The sequence below is a fragment of the Macaca nemestrina genome, chromosome 5 (assembly GCF_043159975.1).
Source record: "Macaca nemestrina isolate mMacNem1 chromosome 5, mMacNem.hap1, whole genome shotgun sequence".
Lineage (NCBI taxonomy): Eukaryota > Metazoa > Chordata > Mammalia > Primates > Cercopithecidae > Macaca > Macaca nemestrina.
This window is the reverse complement of record NC_092129.1, coordinates 43,520,413-43,533,467: the sequence shown is the minus strand read 5'-3', so window position 1 is coordinate 43,533,467 and position 13,055 is coordinate 43,520,413. Positions and strand designations below refer to the sequence as shown.

General features: G+C 41.8%; 1 long non-coding RNA gene across 1 annotated transcript in view; it reads left to right on the top strand.

Annotated features, from left to right (window-relative positions):
* Positions 1–3: 3 nt before the first annotated feature.
* The window catches only part of LOC105465714 (uncharacterized), a 47,356-nt gene continuing 34,304 nt past the window's right edge, over positions 4–13,055 (top strand). Inside the window, exon 1 of the long non-coding RNA XR_011623415.1 lies at positions 4–104. This is a non-coding gene — a long non-coding RNA (uncharacterized lncRNA). The remainder of the gene's footprint in view (positions 105–13,055) is intronic.

The following is a 13,055-nucleotide window of genomic DNA, read 5'->3' as shown; positions in this document are numbered from 1 at the left end:
GTCGTTTTAGGCTCTGTGACCCAGGAGCAAGACGCAATAAGCAGGTGCAGTGGAAGTAGAAACGGGCAATGCAGTACCTTTCCCGGAAGCTACTCAGCCCTTTGGTGAGTGTCAGATCCCTAAGAACTACAATTCCCAGAATGCTGGTCTAGCACGCCCGAAGGCGGAACCAGAGTGTCGCAGTGCAACTGTTCCTTGGTTGTTTCCGATTGGTTGCCCGGACTTCTCGCGGCTAAACTAACTTTGGCTGGAAGGCGGTGTGAAGAGGGTGATTCTGTTCAGCGACCATGATGCTGAGCCCGTAAACGAGAGTCTGTTACCACTATTAATAGCTATTCTGTTCGGGCCCTACACATAACGTTATATCTAAACCTCTCTACAGTTTTATGGGTACGAGTTATAATCTCCGTTTTACAAATGGGGAATTTGAGGCTCAGAAAGGCTAATTGTTGCAGGTGTCTCTCTGTTGCCAACGACAGTTCTACTTCCACTATACTTAAAGCTTCTGGAGAACGACTTGCAGGCTGAGAGAAAGAGATCTATCTTAAATGAGGGAAGAAATGCACGTTTCATTGCCTGGTCTGGGTAGCCTTTCCGGTGTGGGAGTGGGAGGTGGGAAGGTTTTAGATTCACAGGTCCTTAGATTGAAGGGACTCTGGAGGAACACCACATACCACCCCCGCATTAGCTAATGGGGAAACCATATCTAGAGATTGTATCCATGCCAGAAAAGGCGGAGCAAAGACAACCCCAGTCTCCTGGCTTCTAGGATAGGATGTTCTTCCACCACCCGCCATTTAAAAAAAAAAAAATTCTGAAATGTTTTTAAAAGAAAAGCACAGAGTAAACACTTAACGCACCCACTATCCAGAACGAACAGATTTATGAATGAAAGAAACAGAGCATTACAGATAAAGCAGATGTCCCCTATTCTCAGTTCCACTCTACTGCCACCCTCAGGGAGGCAACCAGGATCATGAATTTGATATGTATCTTGCCAATCTAGGTTTCTATACTTAAACTATTACTATGTATTATAAACAATATGTAGAATGGTTTGGGGTATTTGAAGTTTTATATGAATGCTATTATATTTTGTGTATTGATCTGCAACTTGATTATTTCACCAAATTATGTGTTTTTGAGGGCTGTCCACATTGATAAATATAGCTAGACTTTATCAAATAGATTTGCCACAAATTATTTGGGAATTCCAATAGTGATGGATGTTTAGGTTGATTCCCATTTTTCACCGTTACAAACACTACTGTACAGTCTTCTCAATATCTTTTCCCAGTTTCTCCTTTTAATTAATCTCAAATTGTCTTATTTGTATGAACAGAGCTTGCAACTGGTGATTCACATGCTACTTTTTTTTTCTTTTTTTTTTTTTTGAGACGGAGTCTCGCTCTGTCGCCCAAGCTGGAGTGCAGTGGCACGATCCTGGCTCACTGCAAGCTCCGCCTCCTGGGTTCACGCCATTCTCCTGCCTCAGCCTCCCGAGTAGCTGGAACTACAGGCGCCCGCCACCACGCCCGGCTCATTTTTTGTATTTTTAGTAGAGACGGGGTTTCACCATGGTCTCGATCTCCTGACCTTGTGATCCGCCCGCCTCGGCCTCCCAAATTGCTGGGATTACAGGCGTGAGCCACCGCGCCCGGCACTACTTTTTTTTTCAAATTGGTTGCTAATGGCTAAAATTGAAAGAATTAAAAAAAAAAAAAAGGATCTGTGGCATCCCATGAATTAATGGGAAGATCTGACTACATTAGATCTGTGTTGTAGCCTGGCAACAATGGTTCAAGCTGAAAAGCATCTGCCTCCTTTACATCAGTTCAAGTAATATCTAGTTTTTCTTTATCTTTAGTACCCATCTGAGCCCTGTAGCATTTGTGTTTACAACCTGCAACATTATGTAGGGACACAGGAAAGCACCCTTCTAAATGTACATATTTCAGGTATTCAGAAATAGGTATTCAGGTTTTGAATACCTATTTGAAGTCCCTATTTTAGCCACACCCTGTGATAGGAGGTCAGGATGCATCTATCAACAAAAGGTGTAAGAGCTTTATAGTCAGAGATTTTATATTCCTGATATGAGAGACTGACAAATTAGTATGCAAATAAAATAGTTTCATTTAGTCAGATAACAGTCCGAAATAACAGCTTAAGTTCAAAAGTAGTGTGTACTGAAGTAGAAGTATCAGGGAAGGCCTTCCCAAAAATGCAACTTTGAGGTAGAGATATGAATGAAGTGCATGAGCCAGCCGTGGAGTGATCTGAGGGAAAGGAGTCCTTGAGTGCCAGGCACGGTGGCTTTTGCCTGTAATCCAGCACTTTGGGAGGCTGAGGCAGACAAATAGCTTGAACCCAGGAGTTGGAGACCAGCCTGGGCAACATAGCAAAACCCCATCTTTACAAGAAATACAAAAATTAGCTGGGCATGGTGATACAGGCCTGTAGTCCCAGCTACTTGGGAGGCTGAGGTGGGAGGATCACCTGAACCCAGGAGGTCAAGGCTGCAGTGAGCTATGATCATGTCACTGTGCTCCAGCCTGGGTTACAAAATGAGACCCTGTCTCAAAAAAAAAAAGAAGAAGAAGAAGAGCATCCTTGAATAAAACATACGGCTAAAATGCAGGCCATTAGGCAAAATGAACTTTAACATGTTTGAGAAAGCAGAGGGTTAGTGTGGTGATATGTACTGAGCTAGGGACCGAGTGACGCAAGATAGAGTTGTTGTAGAGGTACAATTTCAAGTGTGATTTCTTTTATCTAAAATCTAGAGTTCCTCCCTGAAAGAAATGATCTTTCAGGTTTTCTATATTTTCCTTTAATTCCATTAAACTGTAAACATCCCTTCTTTGGATTAACTGTTAAATGTATGCCTTGAATAAATTACTCCAATCAGATACTTTCTTCCTGAGGATTATGTTTAGAGGATAGGAGCTTTGATTAACAAGACCTTTCCCCTGCCTCCCAGTACTCATACATTGTATAGTATAGGTAGGTAAGGAGGAGTACTGCTGGCGAATTTCCTAGTACTAGCAGTGGAGAGCCATTGAGAGAAAAATCTGCTGGGGCCCCAGAAATCTCTATTTTAAAAAAATATTTGTGATATGGAAAATTTGAAACATATATACTGAGGAAGACAGAAAAATATAATGAATCCCTCATCCAGCCATTAACCCCTGGTCAGTGATATCAATCATACTTGTTATCAGTGATGTTGACTCTGACCCTTTGTGGAATGAAATTTTTGTTACTTTTTTTTAGGGTGCTATGAAGATAAGAAAAGAAACAGGGATTTCAAAAGAAAATTATAACTGAATTTATACTTACTAATTTTTGGTATCATCTCAAGTGATTCACATGGACACACATAAACACACCCACAAGTGCAGCTAGAAGTAAATCACCCAGAAACTATCATTGTCCTTGTACATTGTATATACAATGCAATCATTTCATACTTTGGCTAGAAAACTGTGATTTCTGTCTTGCAAAGCTGTATGTAGTAGATAATGTGATAACCTGTAATATTGATCTGATAAATATGTATTCAGATGAAACCTGTAAAAAAAAATGCACCTCTTCTGACATTTTTCAGTCTCGAGTATTATGTTGAAGTAAATCTCAGATATAATTTAATCCCTAATATTTTAATATAGATTGCTAAAAGATTAAAACTTTTAAAGACTTCACCACAATGCCTTTATGATTCCTAAGCAGCAACAAATGATTAATGTGATTAAATATTCAGTAAGTATTCAAATTTCCATTCGAATCAGAAGTGTGATAACTTTTTTCACATTTTACTTGAGTCAAGAACCTGTCTTTCTGTAAGGTCCTCAGGTGATGAAAGGGTTTGGAAGCCCCTCTGGTACAGCCTCATTTGTTGAGCTACAAACATGCATTGTCCTTTCCCTTCAGAAAGTCAGGGTGCTGTGAAAGCAGGAGTCCCCAACCTCCAGCTGTAGACTGGGACTAGTCCGTGGCCTGTTAGGAACTGGGCCACACAGCAGGAGGTGAGTGGCCAGTGAGTGAGCATTACCATAACCTGAGCTCCCACCTACTGTCAGATCAGCGGTGGCATGAGATTCTCACAGGAGCCGGAGCCCTAAAGTGAACTGCGCATGTAGGTGGGCGGCGCTCCTTATGAGAATCTAACTAAAGCCTGATGATCTCAGGTGAAACAGTTTCAGTTTCATCCCCAGACCACCCCCACCCAATCCATGAAAAAATTGTCTTCCACAAAGCCCATCCCTGGTGCCAAAATGGTTGGGGACCGCTGCTCTAAAGGGGAAGGCACGTATCGCAAAGCAAATGGATACTCTACCTCAGTGCCTGAAGCACAATCATTCCTGTGTTGTCCTTTGTGGTTCTTATAGGGAACAGATGTGTTTTTTGTTTGTTTCTTGTTTTTGTTTGTTTTTACCCGGAAGCCATGCCATCATTTTCTAAGTGTGTCTCCACCTCCATTTCCCCTGATGCCAGAATGTCTTGGCCAAGATAGTCACTGCTTAATGCCTCTTTGCATGTCTGGCTCAGGAAACAGCTAAGAAAAAAAAGATAAGAAGTCATAAAGCAGAAACGAGCTTAGCATGTTCACAGAACTGAAAGAATGCCAGCGTAGTGTCTGGAGTGCAGGGGGACAAGGAGAGGTAGTATGAAATGAAGTCCCCAAGGTTGCCAGAAGGTCAGGTCAGGAAGGGTTTTTTAAACCAATATAAGAAATCTCTGTTTTTTTCCCTAAGCACAGCAATAGGCATTGGAGAGTTTTAAGGCATGACATGGTCTAAGTTACATTTTTAAAAGATTATTCTATAGAAGAATGGAAACAGGAAGGCCAGTTAAGAGAAATAGCCCACAGTGTGGTATTATATAGGCTTGCTTTACAACTCAAACCTGAAAAGATAAGTTATTTCAAAAGCCATGCTGTACTATGACTACTATTACAAAACTTGGTAAGGTTCCTTCTTTGAGGCACCCTCTAAAAAAGGTGCCAAGAGATTGGATCTGAACTGTCCAGCACTGACGGCCTTCAGAGAGCTATGCTATTGTAGATGAGCGAGCCTTTTGGGAACTGTTAATAGTGAAAGGAAGAACCACTTAGTGAAGAGCTGTGAGCCACCATTTCTGGAGGAGCGTGGTATGGTGTCATGGAAAGTGCACCAGACCAGGAGTTGTGGGAAACCCAGTTTCTGGTCTACTCTAGGCTGTACACTTTTTTTGTTTTGTTTTGTTTTGTTTTGTTGTGAGACAGAGTCTCACCCTATTGCCAGGCTGGAGTGGAGTGGCAGGATCTTGGCTCACTACAACCTCCACCTCCCGGGTTCAAGTGATTCTCGTGCCTCAGCCTCCTGAGTAGGTGGGATTACAGGCAGGTGCCACCAAACCCAGCTAACTTTTGTATTTTTAGTAGAGATGGGGTTTTACCATGTTGGCCAGGAAGGTCTTGATCTCCTGACCTTGTGATCCACCTGCCTTGGCCTCCCAAAGTGCTGGGATTTCAGGCATGAACCACCATGCCCAGCCTCTAGGTTGTACATCTTAAGCATTAGTGAGAGGCCCAAACATGAACACAGAGGCTTTTTTTTTTTTTTGAGATGGAATTTCATTCTTGTTGCCCAGGCTGGAGTGCAATGGCTTGATCTTGACTCACTGCAACCTCTGCCTCCTGGATTCAAGTGATTCTCCTGCCTCAGCCGCCTGAGTAGCTGGCATTATAGGCATGTGCCACCATGCCCGGCTAATTTTGTATTTTTAGTAGAGATGGAGTTTCACCATGTTGGCCAGGCTGGTCTTGAACTCCTGACCTCAGCTGTTCTGCCCACCTTAGCCTCCCAAAGTGTTGGGATTACAGGTGTGAGCCATTGCGCCCGGCCGAGGCTCTTACCATTTTAAGTATTTTGTTGTTGTTGTTGTTATTAATGGCTTTGGAAAAACAAGGGGCAAAAACAGACCTTAAAAGTTATATGGGCCAGGTGCAGTGGCTCATGCCTGTAATTGCAGCACTTTGGGAGGCCGAGGCAGGCGGATCACGAGGTCAAGAGATTGAGACCATCCTGGCCAACATGGTGAAACCTTGTCTCTACTAAAAATACAAAAATTAGTTGGGCGTGGTGGCACGTGCCTGTAGTCCTGGCTACTCAGGAGGCTGAGGCAGGAGATCGCTTTGGGAGGCGGAGGTTGCAGTGAGCCAAGATTGCACCACTGCACTCCAGCCTGGTGACAGAGCGAGACTCCGTCTCAAAAAAAAAAAAAAAAAAAAAAAAAAAGTTACATGGACAGACATTTACAAGATTCCTACATATATGGTTTTTTATAAACTTGCTTTCATCATTAGGCTATAACTTCCTTGAGGGCAAATATGTTTATTTTATTTTTGTATCCTAAGCACATTGCAAAGAACGTGACATAAAGTGGTGCTCAATAAATGAGGTAGGAATGAATGAAACTTCCTAATTTTATTTCTAAAAGTAAAATGATTCCAGCAACCCCTCTTTAAACCAAAGTAGGCCCAGTCATAATGCTAATCAGATGGCATCACTACTGCCCAGGCAAGTGCTCTTTTTTTCTTAGCAGAGCAGTTCTAGCTATACCAGCCTTTCTGCCAAGTGGTTTGAAGAAGGAACCCATCCTAAAGCTTAGGGGAATCATTGACTGATTGGTTCTTTAAAAAAAAAACCTTAATATTTGGGATGGTTTCAGGTTATGATTCTATAAAATTTACTTTTAATCCAGTTTCAAGTTCAGACTTCCTTTTTAAGGCCAAGAGTAAACAGGATTAGGGGACGGTTATCAGCAAGATAGGTTCTTGGTTCTTGTCATAGGAACACTCCAGCTTTAGAAGGTTTGTGTTACAGACTTAACCAGAAAGCAAAGGATATGGGTCAGCAAACTGGCTGTAGTGCGTTACAACCCTTCCTTCAGTTTTATCTCTTTTTCTTGAATTTTAGTCCAAATTCAGCAGTATTATCATGGAGAACCACGAGACTGCTAAGAAATATGTGTAGAGATAGCTTACAATATAGCAGAGGAAGAGGAAGGAAGGAAGGCGAGAAAGAAGAAGGAGAAGAAAGAGAGGGAAGGAGGAAGAGAAGCAAAGGAAAGGTTTCCATAACACTTCGTTTATATCTCTATTTTAAAGTGTTTATTTAAAACCCAAACTGCTACCACTCTGAATTTTAAGAAATTGGCGTAAGTCCTGTCAGTGGGGAAATATTAAATATGGTGCTAAGAGAAGGGATGAGACTCTAGGTAGAAGACCCATTGTGTTGTCTGATAGTCGGATGTGCATAGGTGGGCAGGAGGCTGAGTTTAAGGATATGAGATTGACAACGTTGAATTATTCTGTATAATAAAGTTGGAAGAATTGTTCAGTGGGGTGAGTTTGGGGGTTGGGATTATTGCTAAGAGATAGCCAAAAAGAAAGAGGTCGGGGGCAGAGGAAGAAAGGCCTGTCAAAGTGGTAGGAAGGAAGAAGACTTTAAAAAGAGAAAGAAAGTCTATTATTCAATCTGCAATTGTTAATGTTGCTGTAAATGGACACGCCAACACACACACATACACACACACATGCACACGCATCCCGCATGCTCTCAGACATCAAAATAAATCCTCTATAAGTTCACAGCTTGTCATGAATGAATCATTATGATAATCAAAGAAAAGGGGTTGTGTGCCACATCTTTGGGAGATTTCGTGAAGATTGAAGATGAAATGTGTGTAACAATAAGGAAGTCCAAAAACTGAACTGTGTCAGATGAAGCAGGAGCTTAGACTAAGTCCAAGTTGAATGGGAAAATGACAAATCACTCAAAGGAAGGAAGTAGGTCATATACATCTTTATATTCTCAAAGCTTAGCATAGTGTCTGGCATGTAACAGAAACTTAGCAAGTGTTCATTAAATGAATGAATAAATGAGGAAAAAGTAGATTCATATGATAGCAAGTAGCAGAATGGCATTATTAAATCAAGTGTCAACCTAACTCACATTTCTTATTCCAGAATTGGAAATCAGGTTCATCTTAGTCATACCTGCCTCTGATCTCCAGGTGGCAGTATTTTATCATATTAAATTGTTTTGAGACAACAGATTCCGTTTACTTTTTGAGAAAGGAGAACAGAACTGTATTTAAAATAAAAATTCAGTTCTGTAGCTCATTTCTATAATTGTACAGAACTAAGTAAGAGATAGAATATGATTACGTGAGATTATAGATTTATCCCATGAGATTATAGATTTATCCCCCAATTTCAATATAAATGAGAATTATTGGTGGTTCCTGAATTCAACCAGTTTCCTAAACCTTGAAGGTAAATACATTTTGGTGTGCTTTGTTTACAAAATGTATGTATTTCTTCAAAGTATGAAAAGCTCTGTGTGTGTAAGAGAGAAAGGAGAGAGAGAGACACAGACAGAAAGAGACAGAGAGCAGTAATATGTTTAGAAGTAATTCACTTCCAGGCCAACCATGGTGGCTCATTCCTGTAATCCTAGCATTTTGCGAGGCTGAGATGGAAGGATTGCTTGAGCCCAGGAGTTCAAGACCAACCTGGGCAACACAGTGAGACCCTGAATCTATTTTTTTTTTTCTTAAAGAAGTAATTTACTTCTACTAACAGGATAACCAGATTAAGTAGAATGGCCAGTCAAATATAAATTTCAGATAAACAAGGAATACTTTATTCATATAAGTATGTCTCGTGCAATATTTAGTGCATACACTAAAAAAGTATTCCTTATTTTTCTGAAATTCAGATTTAACTGGGAGATCTGTAATTTTCTTAGCTAAATCTGGCAACCTTACCAACAAATATTCTGTTGTTACTGTTAATTCCAAAATAACAGAACATCAAGGGAGACCCCACTTCTACCAAAAATAAAAAATTTAGCCTGGCACAGTGGTGTGCTCCTGTAGTTACAGCTATTTGGGAGGCTGAAGCAGGAGGATTGCTTGAGCCCAGGGGTTCAAAGTGTTAGTGCACCACGATGGTGCCATCGCACTCCAGCCGAGGCTATAGAATGAGACTCTGTCTCTAAATAAATAAAACAAAACAGAACTTCAAGTCTGCAAGGCAAAAAATTGTGTTTCCTTATTTGGAGAGAGAAAAAGGAAGTAACAGGCAGGGATGGCTTTCTTGTGAGTCTAACTTGATTGCTCTTTGTACTCTACCCATTGGGAGTCAAGCCCCTCAGCTGAGTAACTTATCTTCGGGAAAATGAGCTCTCTAGCAAGTGCAGATGCTAAAGCCTAATTATTTTATATAAATGCTGTGTTTTACAGCACCTGTGAGACTGGTTGCAAAAGCCAGACCCTGTGAACAATCGAAAATATCCCAGGCCCTTTCACCCTCTGATTTATATTTTCCAGGAGTACCTGATCCATAGCAGCTATGAAAACAGAAATAGATGAATTGCTTAGGAAATAAATTCTCTTTCAAAAAAGTAAAGGATTTTCTGGTAAATAAAATGAGATATAGATTTATACACATTTGGATATTTAATATAAACATTCTATCTTCCAGGTAAACTGTGCTTCAAAATTTCATTTGTAAATAAACTCCTGAACTCAAATAAATTTTCCATAGAAACAGTATTATGAGCGGCAGTCAGGTCTTTTGGTTACCCAGTAAAGGTGTATAATTAGTTGATTATATGACTGAAACACTGCATTTGCAGGTAAAAATTTGGGTTTTTTTTTTTTTTTAAAGGTTGTAATAGTATTTTTTAAGAGTAAAAATTTAAAAAGCTTTTTTTTTTCTTTTCTTTGAGACAGTGTCTCACTCTGTCTCCCAGGCTAGAGTGCAGTGGTGTCATCTGGGCTCACTGCAACCTCCGCCTCCTGGATTCAAGCAACTCTCACGCCACAGCCTCCCAAGTAGCTGGGACTACAGGCGCACGCCAACATGTCTGGCTAATTTTTGTATTTTTAGTAGAGACAGGGTTTTGCCATGCTGGCCAGGCTGGTCTTGAACTCCTGACCTCAAGTGATCCACTTGCCTCAGCCTCCCAAAGTGCTGGGATTGCAGGTGTGAGCCACCACATCCATCCATTGAAAAGCTTTTTTTTTTTTTTTTTTTTTTTTTTTTTGAGACGGAGTCTCGCTGTGTCTCCCAGGCTGGAGTGCAGTGGCGTGATCTCGGCTCACTGCAAGCTCCGCCTCCCGGGTTCACGCCATTCTCCCGCCTCAGCCTCCCGAGTAGCTGAGACTACAGGCGCCCGCCACCACGCCCGGCTAGTTTTTTGTATTTTTAGTAGAGACGGGGTTTCACCATGTTAGCCAGGATAGTCTCGATCTCCTGACCTCGTGATCCACCCGCCTCGGCCTCCCAAAGTGCTGGGATTACAGGCTTGAGCCACCGCGCCCGGGGAAAAGCTTTTTAAATATTTAATGTTCATGTTTGCAAAAATATCAATAACCTATGTTTATTTTGCTCTTGCCTTATTCCTGACAATTCTAAGTGATTATATGAATTAACCCTTTTAATTCATATAACCCTAGGAGGCAGATTCCATTATGATCCCTCTTTACAGATAAGGAAATTGGGGCAAAGATTAAATAGCTGCTCCAAATTATACAGCTACTGAGTAGCGGAACTGGGATTTGGATCAACCACAGGCACATTAACCACTGTACACCACAGTTTCATTAGCTTAGGATAAAGAAGGACCTGAACCATCTGAGAAGATTGTTAAGGGGACATCTGATCACCATGGTACATGGTATTGTTCTCTGAGCCTAGAATGGTTCAAGGTAAATGGCTGGTCTTTCCCTTAATTTAGGTATATGATGAATAGTACTTTTGTGCTTGTCAACTGTAATGGAGTTGTTTTGTGGTTTATAAATGGAAAAAAGGCTGTCAGAAAAAGAAAGATTTACTTGAGTAACTGGATAATGGTTAATAAAAGGTGGAAGAGGATTAACGAGTACATGCTTGTGGGGTGTGAGAAACAGATTGCTGGGGTGGAAATAACTGAGCTGAGACCTGAAAAGAAAAAAGGGGGAAGAATTTGACTTTACATAATTATTTACATGAAAAGGGAGGGGAAAATGAGAGGGATATTGCCCTGTATTATGGTTTGTTCTAACTTGTTTAGATGTATGATAACCCACTGTAGTTCATGTACCACAGCCATGGCAATAGTGGATTTACTAGGGACCCCTACTCCAAATGATAGTCTTATGTCCTTAAGAAAGCGTCCAGTTGTGACCTCAAAGTAGTTGTCTTTGGGCACCCCCTCCACCCTCTTTCCTATCCCAGAGCATTAGATATGAGGTCATGAGAGTGAAGGGGAAAGAGTCCTGGACTTATTGTTGGGGAAACAGAGTTCCAACCCTGCTACCTAAGTAGTTCTCCTTTTGTGAGTTAAAGTCTTTGAGCCCCTCATTCCTAAGCTGTGAAAACAGGCATGATTTTACCCACTTCATGGTTTTGTTGTAAGCATTAGGGGAGGTGCTGTATGTGAGAGCATTGAATAGAAAGCATGACTGGGGGGTCAGGAGGGGCAAGGGTGACCCTTCCTGTGATCCATACTCATCTGTGGCCATGATAGGGGCCTCTCTCACTTAACCACCAGTAACTGTTGACCAAGGGAAGGATCTAGGTGTTTATTTACCATCTACTATGTATGCTGTAGAATGTTAGTGTTAGCCAGGAGCTCGGGTTCAGAGATGGGCTGCCTGGGTTCAAATCCTAGTTCTAGCTGTGTAATTTTGGGCACATAAGTTGAAGTCTCAGAACCCCCTTTCTTTCCTGTGAAGCTGGAGTCCTCATGAGACCTTCCTCGGAGGTTAGCTGTGAGGTAGGAGACAGTCTGTAGGAGTTCACAGTCTATTGGGAGAGACAGGTTTGTAAACAAGCGATCACAATGCACCACGTGGTAAAGTGCAGTCATGGAGATAGGAATAAAATGCTTTGGTAGCATGGGGAGGGGGTCGGGTGGACGAGGAGACAAACCTGGCATAAAGGTTCAATGAGAGACATGAGATGTGTGTGTGTGTGTGTGTGTGTGTGTGTGTGTGTGTGTGTTCATATGTATATATAGACACATACACCTGTTTGGTGAAACAAAATCGTTCCTGTCTTCAGGCCTAAGGATGAAGCTAAGCTGGCTGGCCAGGTCCTTTATGCCTGGGCTCTGTGATCTCCACACCCGCTTACTCTGCCCCCACTTGCTATTCTCTGTCCTTGGAGGCACTTCCATGACTCTATTTTTGCACATTCTGTTCCCCGATGTAGAATGCTCTTCCATATCTAAACACCTCCAGAGCTCAACAGAGATAGCAAAAATATCAAGAGTATAAGAATAGCCAAATAAACAATACAAATAATTTCAGCAGTTTAAAGTTAATAAATACCCGTGATTTACATGCACAGTCTCATCTATGCCTTTTGAGCTTTTCTTCTTTTTTTTTTTTTTTGAGATGGAGTCTCCCTTTGTTGTCCAGGCTGGAGTGCAGTGGCACGATCTTAGCTCACTGCAACCTCCACATTCTGGGTTCAAGCGATTCTCCTGCCTCAGCCTCCTGAGTAGCTGGGATTGCAGGTGCCCACCACCGTGCCCGGCTACCATCTAAACCTTTTTAAAACCTTAGAAGACAAGTACTGTATTTAATCCTATTTTAAAGTGAGGATTATTGAAGGTAAAATCTACTAAGTAGCCTTTTGTAAGTCACACAACCGGCCAGTAGTACAGCTAGGATTTTTGCCTAGCTCTGGCTAATCCTAGAGCTCGCCTCTTGACTTCTATTGTCTCTCAAAATTAATTCCTTGGGCTGGGCATGGTGGCGCATGCCTGTAATCCCAGCACTTTGGGAGGCCGAGGCTGGCAGAATACATGAGGTCAGGAGTTTGAGACCAGCCTGGGCAACATGGCAAAACCCTGTCTCTACTGAAAATACAAAAATTAGCCAGGCATGGTGGTACATGCCCGTAGTCCCTGCTACTCAGGAGGCTGAGGCAGGAGAATCACTTGAGCTTGGGAGGTGGAGGTTGCAGTGAGCTGAGATCATACCACTGCACTCCAGCCTGGGTGACAGGGCAA